Source organism: Canis lupus, chromosome 8, assembly GCF_048164855.1.
Source record: "Canis lupus baileyi chromosome 8, mCanLup2.hap1, whole genome shotgun sequence".
NCBI classification, from domain to species: domain Eukaryota; kingdom Metazoa; phylum Chordata; class Mammalia; order Carnivora; family Canidae; genus Canis; species Canis lupus.
In genome coordinates, this window is record NC_132845.1 from 67,618,753 (window position 1) to 67,636,645 (window position 17,893).

Here is a 17,893-nt window from a genome sequence, read left to right on the forward strand (position 1 = left end):
AACCAAAGACTTTGTGGACATATTTATTTATTTATTTTTTAATTTTTATTTATTTATGATAGTCACAGAGAGAGAGAGAGGCAGAGACACAGGCAGAGGGAGAAGCAGGCTCCATGCACCGGGAGCCCGATGTGGGATTCGATCCCGGGTCTCCAGGATCGCGCCCTAGGCCGAAGGCAGGCGCCAAACCGCTGCGCCACCTAGGGATCCCGACATATTTATTTAAAAATTAATTAAAAGACTGTAAAGTTATTGGTAGATTTTAGGAAATTCTAAAACTTCACTTTCACTTTTTAAACTCGGAATCACAACCTGGAGTGACTGGTCAATTTGGGTCTTCGTCTTTGTGACAGAGGAAACCATTTGCTACCCAATCTCACTCCTGGATTTTCCATTTGGGGTCTGGAAGCTACATCTCAGGGGCCCTCCAAAACCCAATATCCAACTACAGCTGCCAAGCTTATCTTCCTCTCCCTGCTTGGATTGGGGATTTCATGTGGTGCTATCTATGCCCATGACAAGATTTCTGGGACTGTATAAATTTTCCCATGTGAGTGATTTGAACACTCATTTTCATTTTATCACCTCTTACCTACCAACTTGACCAACTTGCAGTTTCAACCCAAAGTCACAGTACAGCCCGCACTCAAAATGTAAACCAGCATACAGGCATTCCTCCCAATTCAGCAAACATTTTCCTGTGACCCACTTTTGTCATCTGTATGATGAGGAAAAGAAGAGCACCTACTTCACAGGATTGTTATGTGGAATCTGTAAATTAATTCATGTAAAGCACATGAAATACTCCCTGGCACACAAAGAAATCCTCCATAAATGCAAGATATTATCTATTAGTTTTGGTCACTAAATAAACTTTTTTTTTAATATGGATTTTTAAAAATTTTTATTTACTTATGATAGTCACACACACACAGAGAGGCAGAGACACAGGCAGAGAGAGAAACAGGCTCCATGCACCAGGAGCCCGACGTGGGATTCGATCCTGGGTCTCCAGGATCGCGCCCTGGGCCAAAGGCAGGCGCCAAACCGCTGCACCACCCAGGGATCCCCTAAATAAACTTTTAATAAAAATATGTGAGTGATTTTAAGGGAGTGCCACCATTGGCAAAGAAATAAAATGCTTCATTCGGATAACCAGACAAGTGATTGGTAATAACTTTATTCATAGTTTCAAGGAAGAAATGAAAAATTGTTCAGAGTAATGGGAATGAACTGAGAGCCATGGTGAATTACTTAAATCATTTAATCTGAGTCTAGTCCCTCCTGAGAATGATATACTATACATTATTGCATATATTTCACATGTATACATATTTGCTGTGTACAAGTGTTCATATGAAAATCATGTATATTGTGTTTTTTGGATAAGGTCAAGGATTTTACAGGAATCTTAAAAATTTTTTAAAAAGGAATAATTCTGAAGTCATTTGATTTATCTTACCATCTAATTTCAGAACCTACCCTCCACCTCTATTTTTTCACAATAAATAGAATATTTGGGGAATAATAAGATAACTGTTTTGGCTGGATAATGACACAAAAGCATGATTTGTATTGAGAGGATCCTGAACATTAGGATAGGAAATAGGGGACTTTATTTTGAGGCCTTAGTTATTTAATAATTTTTTTTCCCTAAGTAGTGGGATGACAATGGTGAAATATCATACAGTAGAACACCTGTTTCCCAGAATTTCTAGGGACATACCTATTCCAAATCTGCAAAGGCATAATCATAATTGTTTCAGCTTCAACATCTTCTGGGTACACTTTTTGGCTTTTCTTCCCAATATATGAATTAAGGGTACAATATTGCAATGCACCATCTTGAAATGGTTATAACTTGCTGAAAAAATAAAATCGCCCCAACGATCAGAATATATGCATTACTGAGCAAGCCAGCTATAAGGTTATTACAATTGTTCATTGTGATATATACCATCTTGTCCATGTCAGGTGGACAGAGCCATTGTGACATCAACTGTTGGTCACATTCCACTTTCAGATTTACCATCTCCTTGCTCCATATGCCATGGGAAATCTTTCTTTTTTTTAATTTTATTTTTTTTTAAATTTTTTAATTTTTATTTTTTTGGAAATCTTTCTTAAATTATTTTGATCACATGATATTCTTTAATGGGTGATTATCGAGAAAACCCTTTTATTTTTTAAATTACATTTATTCATTTAAGTTATCTCTACACCCAATGTAGGGCTTGAACTCATAACCTCAAGATGAAGAGTTGCATGCCCCTCTGACTGAGCCAGCTAAATGATCTGAAAAAAAAAATCCTTTTAGAAATATACTTTTATTTGGCTACTTTCTGTATTTAAATTGCCACATTCAAAGTAAATAAATCCTCTGTATTTTTTTTTTTTTAAAGTAGGATCCATGTCTAGCATGGAGCCCAACATGGGGCTTGAACTCACAATCCTGAGATCAAGATCTGAGCTGAGGGCAGCTCAGGTGGTTCGGCGGTTTAGTGCCACCTTCAGCCCAGGGTGTGATCCTGGAGACCCCGGATCAGGTCCGTGTTGGGTTCCCTGTATGGAGCCTGCTTCTCCCTCTGCCTGTGTCTCTGCCTCTCTCTCTGTGTGTGTCTCTCATGAATAAATAAAATCTTAAAAAAAATATATCTGAGCTGAGATCAAGAGTCAGATGCTTAACTGACTGAGCCACTCAGGTGCCCCTAATTCTTTTGTATTCTTGATAGTCCAGGGATGGACTGACCAATTTACAGAGAAATGGCTGTTTAAGAAAAAACAGCACTTGTGAAATGAATGAAATGGCTCCAAGCAGCTAATGTAGCTATGCACTGAAAGTCATCTGTTGTTTGGAATCAATAGATTTTGCATTGTTTCTACTACACTATAACAATGCCTCTTGACATTCGAATATGTAGCTAATGTGGTTCCACATCCCTCAGGTCCCATCCCTTCCTCCCACAGACCTGCGTGAGAGGTAAGTGGTGGTCGTAATCAGAGGTGGAGAGGGCTGTACTGGTTTCTCAAAGATCTAAAAGGGGAGGGGGTGCATGGAAGGCAGATGAAGTGAGTGTGTTGTTGGGGTTGGGCCATTTCACACCATGTTCTAATTTTTACCAAAAGAAAGTTCACTTAGAAAACAATAATAATTTAACAAGTTATCAACTTTTTGACTATTTTTATAAACGTATGTGGAGCTGTGTTTGCCTAGGCCCTTTTACTTGTGCCAGTTTTACATTATTATGTTGTCAATTAATAAATGTGTTTCTAAATAATAAATGAAGCTTTAATCAAACATTCAAATAAAATATTTGCATGAAATCTAATTCAAATCATGTTTTGACTGGTTTAAATTTAACTGTAATTTGAGGCTACCCCTGCCTTTGTGCCATCTCCAAATCTATTACACTCTTTAACCAAGACTTAGCTGTATTTAAAAGATTAATGTGGCACCAGGATTTAGGGTAAAATATGTGAGTGAAAAAGAAGCAGCAAGCAGATAAAGAAGCAACTGTAATACATCAGGAGCAACTTAAACCAAAGTTACTACAGTAACACAGTTGGGGCAACAGAAAGAGGGAAAAATTATGAAAGAAATTATACATGAATTATTAGCAGAACTTGTGAAATTTATGGAAGCTTAAAGATATGAGATTCAGGGACACCTGGATGGCTCAGAGGTTGGGTGCCTCTCTTTGGCTCAGGGCGTGGTTCTGGGGTCCCAGGATCGAGTCCTGCATTGGGCTCCCCCCAGGGAGCCTGCTTCTCCCTCTGCCTGTGTCTCTGCCTCTCTTTCTCTGTGTCTCTCATGAATAAATAAATCAAATCTTTCAAAAAAAGAGATACGAGATTCAAAATAACCTTGATGTTCTAAGCTTAGGTACACAAGGTACCACTGAGGCAAATAGGGAAATTAGGTTAGGATGTCAGCTTTTTAAAAAGATTTTATTTATTCACAAGAGACACACAGAGAGGCACAGGCACAGGCAGAGGGAGAAGAGGCTCCCTGTGGGGAGCCTGATGCAGGACTCAATCCCAGGACTCTAGGATTATGCCCTGAGCCAAAGGGCAGATGCTCAACCACTGAGCCACCCAGGTGCCCCAGGATGTCAACTTTGAAGAAACAGACAAATAAATGGAAAAGTCTGACAAGCGTTGTGGGATAGAGAGAATGGAATCTGTGTTCCTACAATAAAGCAGGAAATGAAATGGTTAACTTGGAATACCACTACTGCAAGTCAAACTCTCCTATTTGGTGGTTGTCTTTAGATTCCAAGGAAAGTTCAACCCCCAATTCTAACTTAGAAACCTATTATATTTCCTTTTAAAGTTTTTATTCATTTATTCATGAGAGACAGGGAGGCAGAGGCAGAGGCAGAGGGAGAGGCAGGCTCCCCACAAAGCAGGGATCCTGATGTAGGACTCTTGTCTTAGGACCCTGGGATCATGACCTGAGCTGAAGGCAGATGCTTAACTGACTAGCCACCCCGGTGCCCGACACCTATTATATTTCTATCAACTAAATCCATTTGCATCCTAAGAGCCTTCTGAGTATACTGCATAAAGCAGAGGTCCTCACATTTTAGCAGACATATGGATCACCTATAGTGTTTGAAAAAATTCACTCTCCTGGGCTTCTCCTCCAGAGATTCTGATCCAGCAGATTTGGCTTGGGACTGGTGGATCTGCATTGTAATACGTATCTCAGATACGTGATGCAGATGACTGACCACAACGTAAAACACTATTGAAAAGTCTACAAATGTGTGAGCACAAAAGAAAAGAAATAGTTTTCCAATGATAAATCATCTCATTTCTGAAGACCATTTGCATAGAGAAGCTAAGATTCTAAAGCTCTATTTCCATCAGTCCTTAGAGTTCTTAGGCTCTATCTTCTAAACTGTCTGTCCCTTAGTGTCAGAAATATGTTTGCCTAGGGGATCCCTGGGTGGCTTAGCGGTTTAGCGCCTGCCTTCCGCCCAGGACATGGTCCTGGAGTTCCGGGATCAAGTCCCACATCAGACTCCCTGCATGGGGCCTGATTCTCCCTCTGCCTGTGTCTCTGGCTCTCTCTCTCTCTCTCTCTGTGTCTCTCATGAATAAATAAATAAAATCTTAAAAAAAAAGAAATATGTTTGCCTTTACTCTTGGGAATTAAACTCTAAGAGATGTGCTCTAGTTGAACCTAGATTACACTATCCCCTCCTCTGAGAAGTTTAGGGAGAAATTATTTCCAAGGGCTGAGAATTGCCCTGCCTTTATTTAGAGAGTAAGTAAACTGGAGAAAACAATTTACATATACATTACAATTTGTTTTTTTTAAACCATTTTGTTTTTTTAAAAAAGATTTTATTTATTTATTCATTCAGAGAGAGCGAAGAGAGAGGCAGAGACACAGGCAGAGGGAGAAGCAGGCTCCACGCAGGAAGCCCGCCCGATGTGGGACTCGATCCTGGGTCTCCAGGATCACACCCCAGGCTGCAGGTGGCGCTAAACCGCTGCGCCACCGGCGCTGCCCCTGTAAGGAATTCCTAATTATCATTTCCACCTCCAAGTCCTGGGAGAACACAGAAAACAACAAAGTACTGCTAAGGGCATCAACTTCAAAGGTCATTGTGAGGTTTCTTAACAGCATGAGTTTTTACCACATCTATGTGAGACCCCCAGTAAGTGATATAAGGCGGGGGGGGGGGGCGGGGAGGGAGATATGGATTAGAAATAATGTCCAAGGGATCCCTGGGTGGCGCAGCGGTTTGGCGTCTGCCTTTGGCCCAGGGCGCGATCCTGGAGCCCTGGGAAATCCCACGTCGGGCTCCTGGTGCATGGAGCCTGCTTCTCCCTCTGCCTATGTCTCTGCCTCTCTCTCTCTCTGTGTGACTATCATAAATAAATAAAAATTAAAAAAAATAATGTCCAAGAAAATAAAGTTAACATGTCCCAGATCATCAGCATATTTAGATCTAAAATCATAATTCTGGGCTTCTCAGAATTCCTTAATCAAAAGCATCCTCTCAGGTACAAAGACAACATTAAGACATTTAGGGAAGAGAATTTTGGAAGTAAGTGGCCTGGTCAAGACTAATTATCATGGACACTGGAGAAGCCAAATTTTGTACAAAAATGGAGCACCTATAAGGACAGTTCATGAGTGTTTTGATACAGACTTAACAGTACTTATGCTATCTACAGCATTGCCCACATTCTTTAAGACCTGAGTTCTTGGGATAATGGAAGTAGCCCCTCCAAAAATGGGGCATATGCAAAAAAAGGGGAAGCATGTGCACAGGACAGAACCATCCAACCCTGGCAAGTGAGAAACTAAATGGTCAGGCTTCCAAGAGGTTACTCAATACTAGGAAAAGGCATCTATTTTCCTTCCAGCATGCCTGTTGGCTGCTGCTCTTACCCCCTGGTTTGAAAGAGTATGATTATAGAATTGTAATAGCAAAATTAACCCAAATCCTCACAAGATTGTAGTAAGTAAGCCAGTTCCCTCTTCTGGTCTGTCAAGTTCAACAATACAGCACTCCTGAATGGATAGGAGGCAGTAAATAGCCTTCCCTGCCAGGCACTTGCTTGATGGTGCCTGAGATGAATGGGGGTGAAACTACAAGAATAATCCCATCATCCAGGACCAAGAGGTCCTCTTATTGGATGGAAATATACATGAATCAGCTTTCAATCTCCTGTAGAGAACAAGTTAAGGGTACATGAAATAGCTTGGCCTTTAGAGAATGCAGGCTTTGGGGAAATTGCTCCTTCTCCGAGAAGCACATGCCAAGATGGGATGAAACATGCAAGCATTTTATCAGGAGACATGCCTGTGAGAAAGGAAATAGAGGGAGTGTCTTAAAGCTGTGGAGAGCCCAAGATGAAAGACATCCCTGTGTGAAGGAGGGGAGAGAAGGTCAGTGGAAGCATTATGCTGCCCTGCAGGTTAAGGAAAATTCAGCCAAGTCCTCAGGGAACCTCGAGCCAATGTTAGCTGACAAACAGTCCCAGACCTTCCAGGGATGGTTTGCCTTAGTGTCCACCTGCACTTAGTCAGTCAATGCCCAGAAGCAGTACCTATGAGGCATGTGGTGAGGCAGTTAGGGCCTCTGGCCAATTGTTCCTGTAGCAAAGGTCCTAAAGCACATCCCCATGGCCACTGCATGAGGCTTATGAGAATTTCCCAATGGAAACTTAAGAGTATTAATTTGTGAAGTGCCTGGCTGGCTCAGTCGGTAGAGTGTGCAACTCTTGATCTCAGGGTCATGAGTTTGAGCCCCATGTTGGGTGTAGAGATGACTTAAAATAAGTAAATAAACTTTTAAAAAAGAGTCTTAATTTGTAAAAATATAACAACAGAGTGTGTGGAAAGATACACAGGACAAACGACTACCGATTTAGGTAAGGCCATAGCCTCTAGCCCATATTGGATTTTCATTGCTAAGAAAACTTCATGGTATAGAAATATTGACCTGTCTTATGCAGTTATAGAGGATATTCCTCAAATAATGTGTTTTCCTTATTAACACACTGCAAGTTGGAACAACTGTGTTTTGGATCCAGGTATGTTTTCAGTGTGACTGATTTCATATGTTTAAGAGAAAGCAGACAAAGTAGAATCTCCATTTAACCCAGTTAAACTCCTTTCTTGCTCTCTAATTCCAAAGACTGATGGCTGGGGGGATTACCAATGGTAATACGGAGGGACATATTCTTGCCCTCTCGGCCCTTAGTAGCAAGTGACCCACTAATTCTGCAGACCAGGAATCCAGGCTACCCCAGAGTCTGCTGATGGTTCTGCTCTCCGTAGTGGGAAGTCCAGAAGCAGGAACACATGGATTCCCACCAGTCTGCTAGTAGCAGACTGACCACAGAGGTATATGCATGGTGGTCCTCAAAAAGAGGACTACAGGACAGGAGAAAGAGTATTGACCTCTGGGTCTACTCACACAAACTTAGCTCCAAAACACATAAGGGAATCTGCTAAACTCCAATCCCCATCCCACCTCCAACCTGCAAGTGACCATGATTTACAGCTGTCCTGTACAACTGCATCTGAAGGGAAAGGAGGATCAGAGTTTTGGTACTGTCAGAAAATCTCTTCTGCAGCAGCAGGTTATAGGATCAGGAGCTACCGTGATGTTTATGATACTTGGTGTGCTGGCACACACCTCGAGTGGCAGTACTATGAGCTGCACTCTGAATGCCTGGGGCTGAAGGCCACTGTGGGGAATGGTGTCAAGCCTGGGGCTGGAAACTCCATTGGACATGGACTCCCAAGTTTATCCCCAGCCACTTCAGACCTCGGACCATACCAGTGCGCACCAGAGGTTGGGGTCCTAGAGGGCATGATCAAAACTCTGGAAATCCTCTCAGAGCTGGAAAGCAGACAGATACTAGCTCCAGTAGTACAGGGTCCAGAAGGAAACATGGCACACTGAGGCTGATGTTTGAGAATGGCTTTAGCAGTAAGAATAAGCCAAACTGTCTAGTGGTTCAGGAAGCAAATTTCTGAGAAATCCTTATGGAAAATCGCTGGGGGTTGAAGACTGGTATAGGCAGCAGCTCATGGTTGACTTGGGACATGTGCTGCATGGGTTTGATACATGTGGAGCCAACGAGGGATCAAAGGGACAGAGCCTGTGGCTAAGACCAAAGTAGTCAGTAGTTAAGAGTGAAACTGAAGGGCATGCCTGGCTGGCTCCATTGTTAGAGCATGTGACTCTTGATCTCAAGGTCGTGAGTTCGAGCCCTGCATTGGGTGTGGAGCCTACTTTTACAAAAGAATAAAACTAAAATGCCAGGGCAAAGATGTTAGCATAAGGCTGAACACAGGTGACTCATAACAGAAACCTGGAGAGAGAGAGAGATTAAGAGTAGAGTCTGGAGGCACCTGGCTGGCTCAGTTGGAGGAGCTCATGACTCTTAATCTCAGGGTTGTGAGTTCGAGCCCCACATTGTGTGTAGAGATTACTTTTTTTTTCTTATGGAAAGCTGTTTATTGTAAAATAATTTACAAACATCTTGCTGTCTTTAGTAGTTTAAACAACGGACCAACAATTTCTTCTGATGAGGACAGCAGTAAGCTAAAAATAAATTCAGTGGCTGTATTTTCCTTCTTTACCTCTTATCTGAGGATGAAACTTGGTTTTCATTAATCCAGAGCTGCTGCACCAGAGATGATTTCAATCAACTCTTTCGTGATGACAGCCTGGCAGGTGCGAACATCAAAGTCAGTTTGTCAATCATCTCAAAGTGTTCTTGCTGGGCAGCCCGGCTGGCCCAGCGGTTTAGCATCACCTTCAGCCCAGGGCCTGATCCTGGAGACCCGGGATCGAGTCGCACGTCGGGCTCCCTGCATGGAGCCTGCTTCTCTCTCTACCTGTGTCTCTGCCTCTCTCTCTCTCTCTCTCTGTTTCTCATGAATAAATAAAATCTTTAAAAAAAAGAAGAAGCGTTCTGCTAGCATTGTCCATGGCCGTCCTCCTGGCGCTCGGCTCACTAGTGGTGGATTCCTTTAGAGGATAGTAAATGATGTTGGCCAAATTGTATTCTTGGTAATTCTGCAGCACATCAACATCAGTATCATCATAGGTACTCATGCTCTCAGCACTTGCAACGGTTTCTTTCTTTCTTTCTTTTTTTTAAGATTTATTTATTTATTAATGAGAGAGAGAGAGAGAGAGAGAGAATGAGGGCGCGGCAGAGACACAGACAGAGGGAGAAGCAGGCTCCATGCCGGGAGCCCGACGTGGGACTCGATTCCGGGTCTCCAGGATCACGCCCTGGGCTGAAGGTGGCGCTAAACCGCTGAGCCACCTGGGCTGCCCGCTTGCAACGCTTTCAGGAGAAAAGATGGGCTTTTCTTCTGTCTTGCAGTAGATCACAGACCTGAACCAATTAAAGATGATAGACCCTTCATCAAATTCATATCCAGAATTCAGCAGTTCCAGGGCAATGATGGACGACGCATCTCCAAAAGTAGGAGTTTTTCTTCCTCCTTCTTTGAAGGACACCAGAAACTGGTCAGAGTGAGTCCTATGAGGTATACCCCTGATTTTATCACCAATTCCAACAAGCATAACTTCTTTCCTGGCTGCTTTGAATGTGGCCACCTCATTTTTCATCTGTTTAGCAGCCGAGGAATGAATAGCACCGCAGAGCCCTTGATCTGAGGACATGCTGATAAGAAATGTTTCTTATTGTCTTCAGGCACCTTAATATCAGCTTTTTCATACAGGGCCAAAGATCCTATTCCATACACTCGAGCTGGTTTCAGCTCTCTCTAGGCTCGGGCATATTTTGCTGTGCTACCATTTTCATAGACTTGGTGATTTTCTGGATGTTTTTGATGGACTTTAGTCATCTGGTAATATCTTTTAGAGTTGCCATATTTTGAATTTGGCTCCATCGCGGCTCCACGGCCCAGGCAGAGAGCCCGTTGACACCAGCCCGAGAGAACATGGTGGTACTGGCCCCAGGCCGAGATTACATAAATACATAAATACATAAATACATACATACATAAACAAACAAACAAACTAACTTTAAAAAAAAAAGAGTAGAGGGCAGCCTGGGTGGCTCCGCGGTTTAGCGCCGCCTTCCGCCCGGGGTGTGATCCTGGAGACCTGTGATCGAGTCCCATACCAGGCTCCCTGCATGGAGCCTGCTTCTCCCTCTGCCTGTGTCTCTGCCTCTCTCTCTCTCTGTGTGTGTCTGTCATGAATACATAAATACAATCTTAAAAAAAAAGAGTAGAGTCTAGAGGGATGTCTTGTGCAGAAGCATAGATTCAAACACTTTATAGAGTAAGTGAGGGAGCTACAAAGCAAGCTCTGCCAGGATAAAGAAAGACACAAAGATTGGTCAATCCCAGGGATGGATCAGTTATTAAAATCACCAAGTTCAAGGAAGTGGGACAAATTCTAGTAGGATCCAGTTATTACAAGGAAAAACCCAGCCTTCTGAATCTTTCTCCTATGTGTTTCCTTTTTTTCCCTCAGATTTTATTTAATTAATTAATTTACTTGAGAGACAGCAAGAGAGAGGGAGAGCATGCACAGAGGGAGAAGAAGAAGCAGACTTTCCACTGAGCGGGGATCCCTGACAGGAGGCTTGATCCCAGGACCCTGAGATCACAACCTGAACTGAAGGCAGACACATAACCGACTGAGCCACCCAAGCACCCCAAGACATTTGTTTTAAACAAATGTTACTGGATAATTTTGTTGGAAAAATGTTAAATTTAAATCCATAACTTCTACCACATATCAGGTTAAACTCCAAATAGATCAGAGAGTTATGTATTAAAGAGGCAGAAGAAACAGAAGTAGCAGAAAGGGAGAACCCTGAGGACGGAAGGGATGAGAAGGGCGGGGAGAGGAGGAAGAAGAAACCAAAAACATGATGAACTCATTTCTAATCTGGGAACAGAGATGTATTTCTAATGATGTCTCAAAATCCAAAGTCTATACCTCAAGAGGAAAGCATTCACATACAATTATAGACAGTTCACTCACAAAATACAAATGAAATTGTAAAAAAAAAAAAATGTAGTGGAGGAATTTTAAAAAAGAGTTGGTTTTACTGAATGATTCATGAATTGGGCACCATCCCAACCAGCAACAGAATGGAGCTTCAGAGGGCTACAGAAGGAAAGGTTTTGAAAGGCAGAGAGGATGTGGGACAAGGAAGTCATAAGTGAAAAAAAACCCAAAAACCTTCTAGCAAGATAACCTTCATTTGGGGGACAACAGAACCTGTTAGAAGCATTGCTTCATTCCTGCTGACCAGAATATTCCAGACTGACAGGTTAGGATGACATTCCTGGGAAGGTCAAAAAAAAAAAATGAGGTCAGGTATTAAATCTTGGTATGGTGTTGTAGGTTTGAGATAGGGACGCTGAAGGACTTCATAAAAATCTGCTTACCTGCTTTTTTTTTTTTTTTTTTTCTCCTTTACCTGCTTTTATTCTTGCTAGGACCTGCACCTCCATCCCACTCCACACAGGCCTCAGAATGTCCTCCTTGTAAGGGACAAAGAGCTAATGATTTCTTTAGAATAGATAACAACTAAGGAAGGACAGGTGAGAATGACCAGAGGAAGCCTTTGTAGAGGCCACTTTTAGGCAAACAGGCTTGAGCGATGGATTGGAGAAAGGGCCTATGGCAACCCCCTGGCTGAACTCAGGCCCATCAGACAACCCACCTGAGAATATCCACTGGCCCTAATTTACCAATGGGCTACTTATGACCTGGCACAGACAGTTAACAAAAAAGGGGAAATTGCCCTATGTTGCCACATCTCCCCACCTTCCCCCTTTAAAAACCACCCCCATCCACTGTCTCCTGACAGCCTCTGCTTTCCTATAGTGCCCACTGTTCCCTTGAGGTGTATTCAACAAACTTCTAGTTCCTTTGTTTTGCCTCAGGCTAATTCTTTTATGGCCCCTGTCCCAGGCTTCCACATGATCTTCGCCCCACATTTGGGGGCCCCTATCTGATTGGACAGACACTTCTTTAGACACCACAGCCATTATATGCACATTCCAGACCATGGCACTCGACATCTCGAAGCCAAGGCCCCTGGCTCCAGACTTTGTTCTGACCCCTTCTTAGATGCCTAAGGGGACATGTTCACCAGACCACTGTCCTCAGTAAAAACCCACAGACCCTGAATAAAAATGAGTCTCCCTCCTTTCCTTTCTGATTCTCCCACTCTACCTGTACTCTCTCTACACCTTCAGTAAACTCTGCTTTCACTTCCTGCTGGCTTGTGTTTCATTTCTATCCTACACGCAGCCAGGGAACCCATGGCTGGTCTTGAGGGACCCCCTCTGGGTCCCTGGACTTGGCCTGCTGTTGATATCAGGTTTAACTCAAGTGACTCCATTTTGGGCCTGTTGCTTTTTTTTCTTCTTCCCTTTTTTTTTTTTTTTTTTGTTTAGATTTTATTTAATTATTTTGGGGGGGAATCCTTGAGTGGCTCAGCGTTTTAACGCCTGCCTTTGGCTCAGGGTGTCATCCTGGAGTCCCGGGATCAAGTCCCACATCGGGCTCCCTGCATGGAGCCTGCTTTTCCCTCTGCCTGTGTCTCTGCCTCTCTCTCTCTCTCTCTCTCGTCTATCATGAATAAATAAATAAAATCTTAAATTATTTGGGGGGGGAAGGGGCTGAGGGAGAGGAAGAGAGGATCTCAAGCAGGCTCCCCACTGAGCACACAGCCAATGCAGGGCTCAAACTCGTGACCCTGAGATCATGACCTGAGCCAAAATCAGGAGTCGGTCGCTCAACCAACTGAGCCACCCAGGCACCTCTGTTGCTTCTTTTTAATAGAATTGAAGTATATGAAAATTTTAAGTGGATTTGTAATAAAGGAAATGCATACTAGAACTATTCTGAGTTTCCTCTTCTGGCCATGATGCAGTTACTAAGACTGGACTTACTGAACTCATTGTAAAAAACTATAAAACCAGACACAACATACAAGAAGATGTTTTTAAGATTGGAGACAAAAGGAATACAGACCTGTGATCCCTGAAAAAAAGGCATCTTTTATGCCACAGTGCAGAGGATGAAGAGTCTAAACAGACCATAGCAGGCTCTGTAAGATGAGGAGACAGAGATTTGAATTCAAGGAGGTGGAGGCGGCGTGCCTGGGTGGCTCAGTTGGTTAAGCATCTGTCTTTGCCTCAGATTGTGATCCCAGGGTCCTGGCGCTCCCTGCTCAGCAGATGTCTACTTCTCCCTTTCTCTCTCCTTCCACCTCTCCCTCTGCTCATGCTTGCCCTCTCTCTTTCTCTAATACATAAATAAAATCTTAAAAAAAAAAAATAAGGAGGAGGAAGTAGCTGGGATTTGGGTAGCAGAATCCTAGGGAGCCAAAAGCTACACAGAGAAAATCTCTAGAAATTTCTATAATGGGTCCTCTTGAATCTGTTCCTAGTAGAATCAAATGCCAGGCAAAGAATGACTAGGAAACTGTAAGCGAAATAATTCTAAGTTCACACAGAGCTAGGAGAGGCTCATGTCCTGACTGCCATAATTAGTAAAAGTATTAAACTAGCCCTAGAGGACATCAAGATTTTCTCAAGCTTTCAAGCTAAGGTCACATTCTTCTTGGGGTGACTCATCTTTACAAAGCTTCAAAACAAGCTTTGAAAGAGTCAAGTTGATCTGAAAGTAATATGAACTGTCTTAAAGAAAAAAATTTTATTCTAGTAAAATATATATAACATAAAATGTACCCTTTAAATCATTTTTAAGTGGACAGCTCAGTGGCTTAAGGACATTTACACTGTGTGCAACCATCACAACAGTACATCTCCAGAACTTTTTCCATCTTCCCAACCTGAAACTCTGTCCCCATTAAACATCAGTTCTCCACTTCCCACTTTCCTCAGCCCCTGGAAAGTGCCTTTCTACTCCCTGTCTCTATGAATTTGATTACTCTAGGTCCCTCACATAATTAGAATCATACAATATTTGTCCTTGTCTGTCAGGCCTATTTCACTTAGCATCACATACTCAAGGTTCATGCATGTTGCAGCATTTGTCAGATAATTTCCTTCCTATTTAAGGCTGGAAAACATTCCATTGTATGGAAACACCACAATTTGTTTATCCATTCATCTGTCCAGGACACTTGGCTTGCTTCTGTCTTTTGGCTGTTGTGACTAAAGCTATTATGAACATGAGTGTACAATTATCTGTTTGAATCACTCTGCTTTCATTTCTTTGGGGTATTCCCCCAGAAAAGGGATTTCTAGATGGTATGGTTCTAATGCTTTTAAAGGAAAACAACAAACTGTGGCACTCAGTGTAAAACTCATAATGTCTGGCATCCAATCAAAAACTAATAGGTATGTAAAGTATCAGGAAAATGTAATCCCAAACCAGGAAAATAATCAGTCCATAGAAGCAGATCCAAAAATGACAGACATTATGGAGTCAGGAGACAAGGACTTTAAGTGGAGTGGAGTGTGGGGATCTTACAACCCTGAGATCATGACCTGAGCTGAGATCAAAAGTAAGGAGTCGGATGCTAAACTGACAGGACACATGGGCTTTAAAATGATTATGATCAAGGACTTAAAAGAAAAAAAAAAAAAAAGGACTTAAAAGAAACAAACATAGTGGGGTGGCTCAGTCAGTTAAGAGTCCAGCTCTTGATTTCGGTTCGGGTTATGATCTCAGGGTTGTGAGACTGAACTCCTAGTTGGGTGTGGAGCCTGCTTAAGAGTCTCTCTCTCTCTCTCCCTCTGCCTTTTCCCACTCATTCTCTCTCTCTACAAAAAGAAGGAGGGAAGGAAGGAAGGAGGGAAGGAAGGAAGGAAGGAAGGAAGGAAGGAAGGAAGGAAGGAAGGAAGGAAGGAAGGAAGGAAACACAAAAGACACAAATATAATGAAAAGAAAAATACAAGGTCATAAAAACAAATAGAACTTCTAGAGATTAAAAAAAATCTGAAAGTATCAGTGAACTTAATGAAAGAGTAGCAGTGGAAACTATTGTTTGTATGATTTACAGTTAGTAATCTCCTCCCTGTAGTAGTCCTTATCTCAAGCACTGGGAGATTGAAAATTCTCCTTTTCCATTCCCAATATGTTAGTATAGCCCTTTATCCTCCAGCTCTGTGTAGCTTCAGCTATCAGTAAATATCCTGAGAAGGAAACTACCTCTGAATTTGAGGTCCCCCATGTCTTCAATGTTGTCATGTTAGCACAGCCTAATTTTTCAAAAGCAAGCTCAACTGGTTTTTCCTGTATGAGATCAGCAGCCCTTTGCCTGGACCAAGCCCTAAATACTTTGAGTAACATTTAAATGTGTAATATTTGAAATTTAACAGTGCCTAGAACATTGTAGGCCCTCAGTAAATATTAAATGAATGAATGAATTTCATTTTATTTCCTGATTCTCTTAATTTTCCTTTAGAAGTTCAAACTGCTACAACAGAGTCACTGAATACCTGCGTTCATCTAAAGATGTTTAGAAACTGAAGGTTTTCTCCTTAATGCTTTAGGAACATTTACTGTGGCCGAGCATTGTTCTAAGCATACTAACTCATTTAATATGGTAGAGAATGAGCAGAAAGTGGCCCCCTCCTCTGTATTCCCCCCTTACCTGTGGGGGAATACATTCCAAGACTCTCAGTTGATGCCTGAAACTATGACTAGTACCAAACCTTATATACACTATGTTTTTTCCTGTACTTACACTCTTAAAATTTCACTTTTTTTCTTAACGTTTTATTTACTTGAGAGAGAGAGACAGAGACTGTGAGAGAGAACACAACCAGGGTGCAGGGGCAGAGGGAGAGGGAGAAGCAGACTCCCCGCTGAACAAGGAGCATGACGGAGGACTTGATCCCAGGACCCTGGGAACATGAGGTGAGCTGAAGGCAGACGCTTAACCAACTGAGCCACCCAGGTGCTCCGATAAAGTTTCATTTATAAATTAAGTATGGTAGGAGATTAACAACGACGACAATAAAATAGACCGATTATAACAATATACTGTAATAAAAGCTATGTGAATATTGTTTCTTTATCTCTGTCTCTTAAAATATCTTTCTTTTAAATTAAATATTTTATTTATTCATGAGAGACAAAGAGAAAGAGAGAGACGCAGGCAGAGGGAGAAGCAGGCTCCATGGAGGGAGCCTGATGTGGGACTCGATCCCCGAACTCCAGGATCATGCCCTGAGTGGAAAGCAGAGCCTAACCACTGAGCCACCCAGGAGCCTTCTCAAAACATCTTATTGAACCATACTCACTCCATCATCACTTGTGATGATGTGAGATGATAAGATGCCTATATGATGAGATGAAATGAGGTGAATGATACTCGCTTTGTGATATAGCCTTAGGCTACTATTGATCTTCTTAGGATATGTCAGAAGGAGGACCATCTGCTTCTGGACCGCGATGGACCTTGGGTAACTGAAAGAGTTGAATGCAAAACGGAGGATAAGAGAGTATGAGTACTCAGAACAACCCTTAAGATTCATAGTACTAGTCTCCTTATTTTACATATATGGAAACTAACATACAGAGGAGTTAGTTTGTCCCAGGTCAAACACGTAGTATGGTGTTAGTAAAACAAACACCCCATCCCTCTTTCCCTCTGCGTCTGTTTCCAGTGTTTGGGCCAATGGAAATCAAGACTTAAAGGGCGATTTCACACAAGGGTTGTTGGTTTTTTTTTTAATCTGTTACTTTTTTTTCTTTGCTAAACATATGGAATCCTATCAAAGCGTAGTCTTCCTATCAATTACAACTAATTGCCACTGATGGGATCCTTGGGTGGCTCAGCGGTTTAGCACCTGCCTTCAGCCCAGGGTGTGATCCTGGGGTCCCAGGATCGAGTCCCACATCGGGCTCCCTGCATGGAGCCTGCTTCTCCCTCTGCCTGTGTCTCTGCCTCTCTCTCCCAGTGTCTGTCATGAATAAATAAAATCTTTTTTTTTTTGAATAAATAAAATCTTAAAAAAAAAAAATGCCACTGATAACTAGTCCTGTACTGCTTTAAGTAACATTCATGTAATTTCCGAATGACAGAATTTCAGATGAACACCTACTTTTCATATTTTATGTTAAATAACAGCTATGTATCATAATTCATTAGAGTCCACATCCTATGTTATTCGTCTGGGAGGGTTGTGTCCAGGGCTAGCTCTCTAAAAAGTTGGTCACTCTCCACTACACTCACAAGAGGAGCTTTTAGAAATACCCAGGTGCACGAGAGCCCACCCCTAGAAATTCTGATTCAGTGTGGAAGACGACGGTCTCAGCAGCAGAGGCTCTTTAATGCCTTCAGGTGGCTCGTACCGGACATTCCCGACTGCTCGACAGAGCGGGAACTGGCGGGGGCGGGGCCTGGAGATCACGTGGCCCAGCCGGCG

General features: G+C 42.4%; 1 long non-coding RNA gene and 1 pseudogene across 2 annotated transcripts; both read right to left on the reverse strand.

The window, feature by feature from the left end:
* Positions 1–8,983: 8,983 nt before the first annotated feature.
* On the reverse strand, positions 8,984–10,526 carry LOC140638949 (ATP synthase subunit gamma, mitochondrial-like; annotated as a pseudogene).
* A 40-nt stretch (positions 10,527–10,566) lies between these two features.
* Positions 10,567–17,886, reverse strand: LOC140638951 (uncharacterized). 2 transcript variants are annotated; one of them, XR_012035876.1, is made up of 4 exons: positions 17,701–17,884; positions 16,766–16,931; positions 13,521–13,596; positions 10,567–11,820 (listed from the first exon to the last, which is right to left on the reverse strand). It is a non-coding gene; the product is annotated as an uncharacterized lncRNA (long non-coding RNA). The 2 variants fall into 2 exon arrangements; XR_012035877.1 differs by lacking the exon at positions 10,567–11,820 and adding an exon at positions 11,828–12,019 and having other exon boundaries at positions 17,701–17,886.
* Positions 17,887–17,893: the final 7 nt, after the last annotated feature.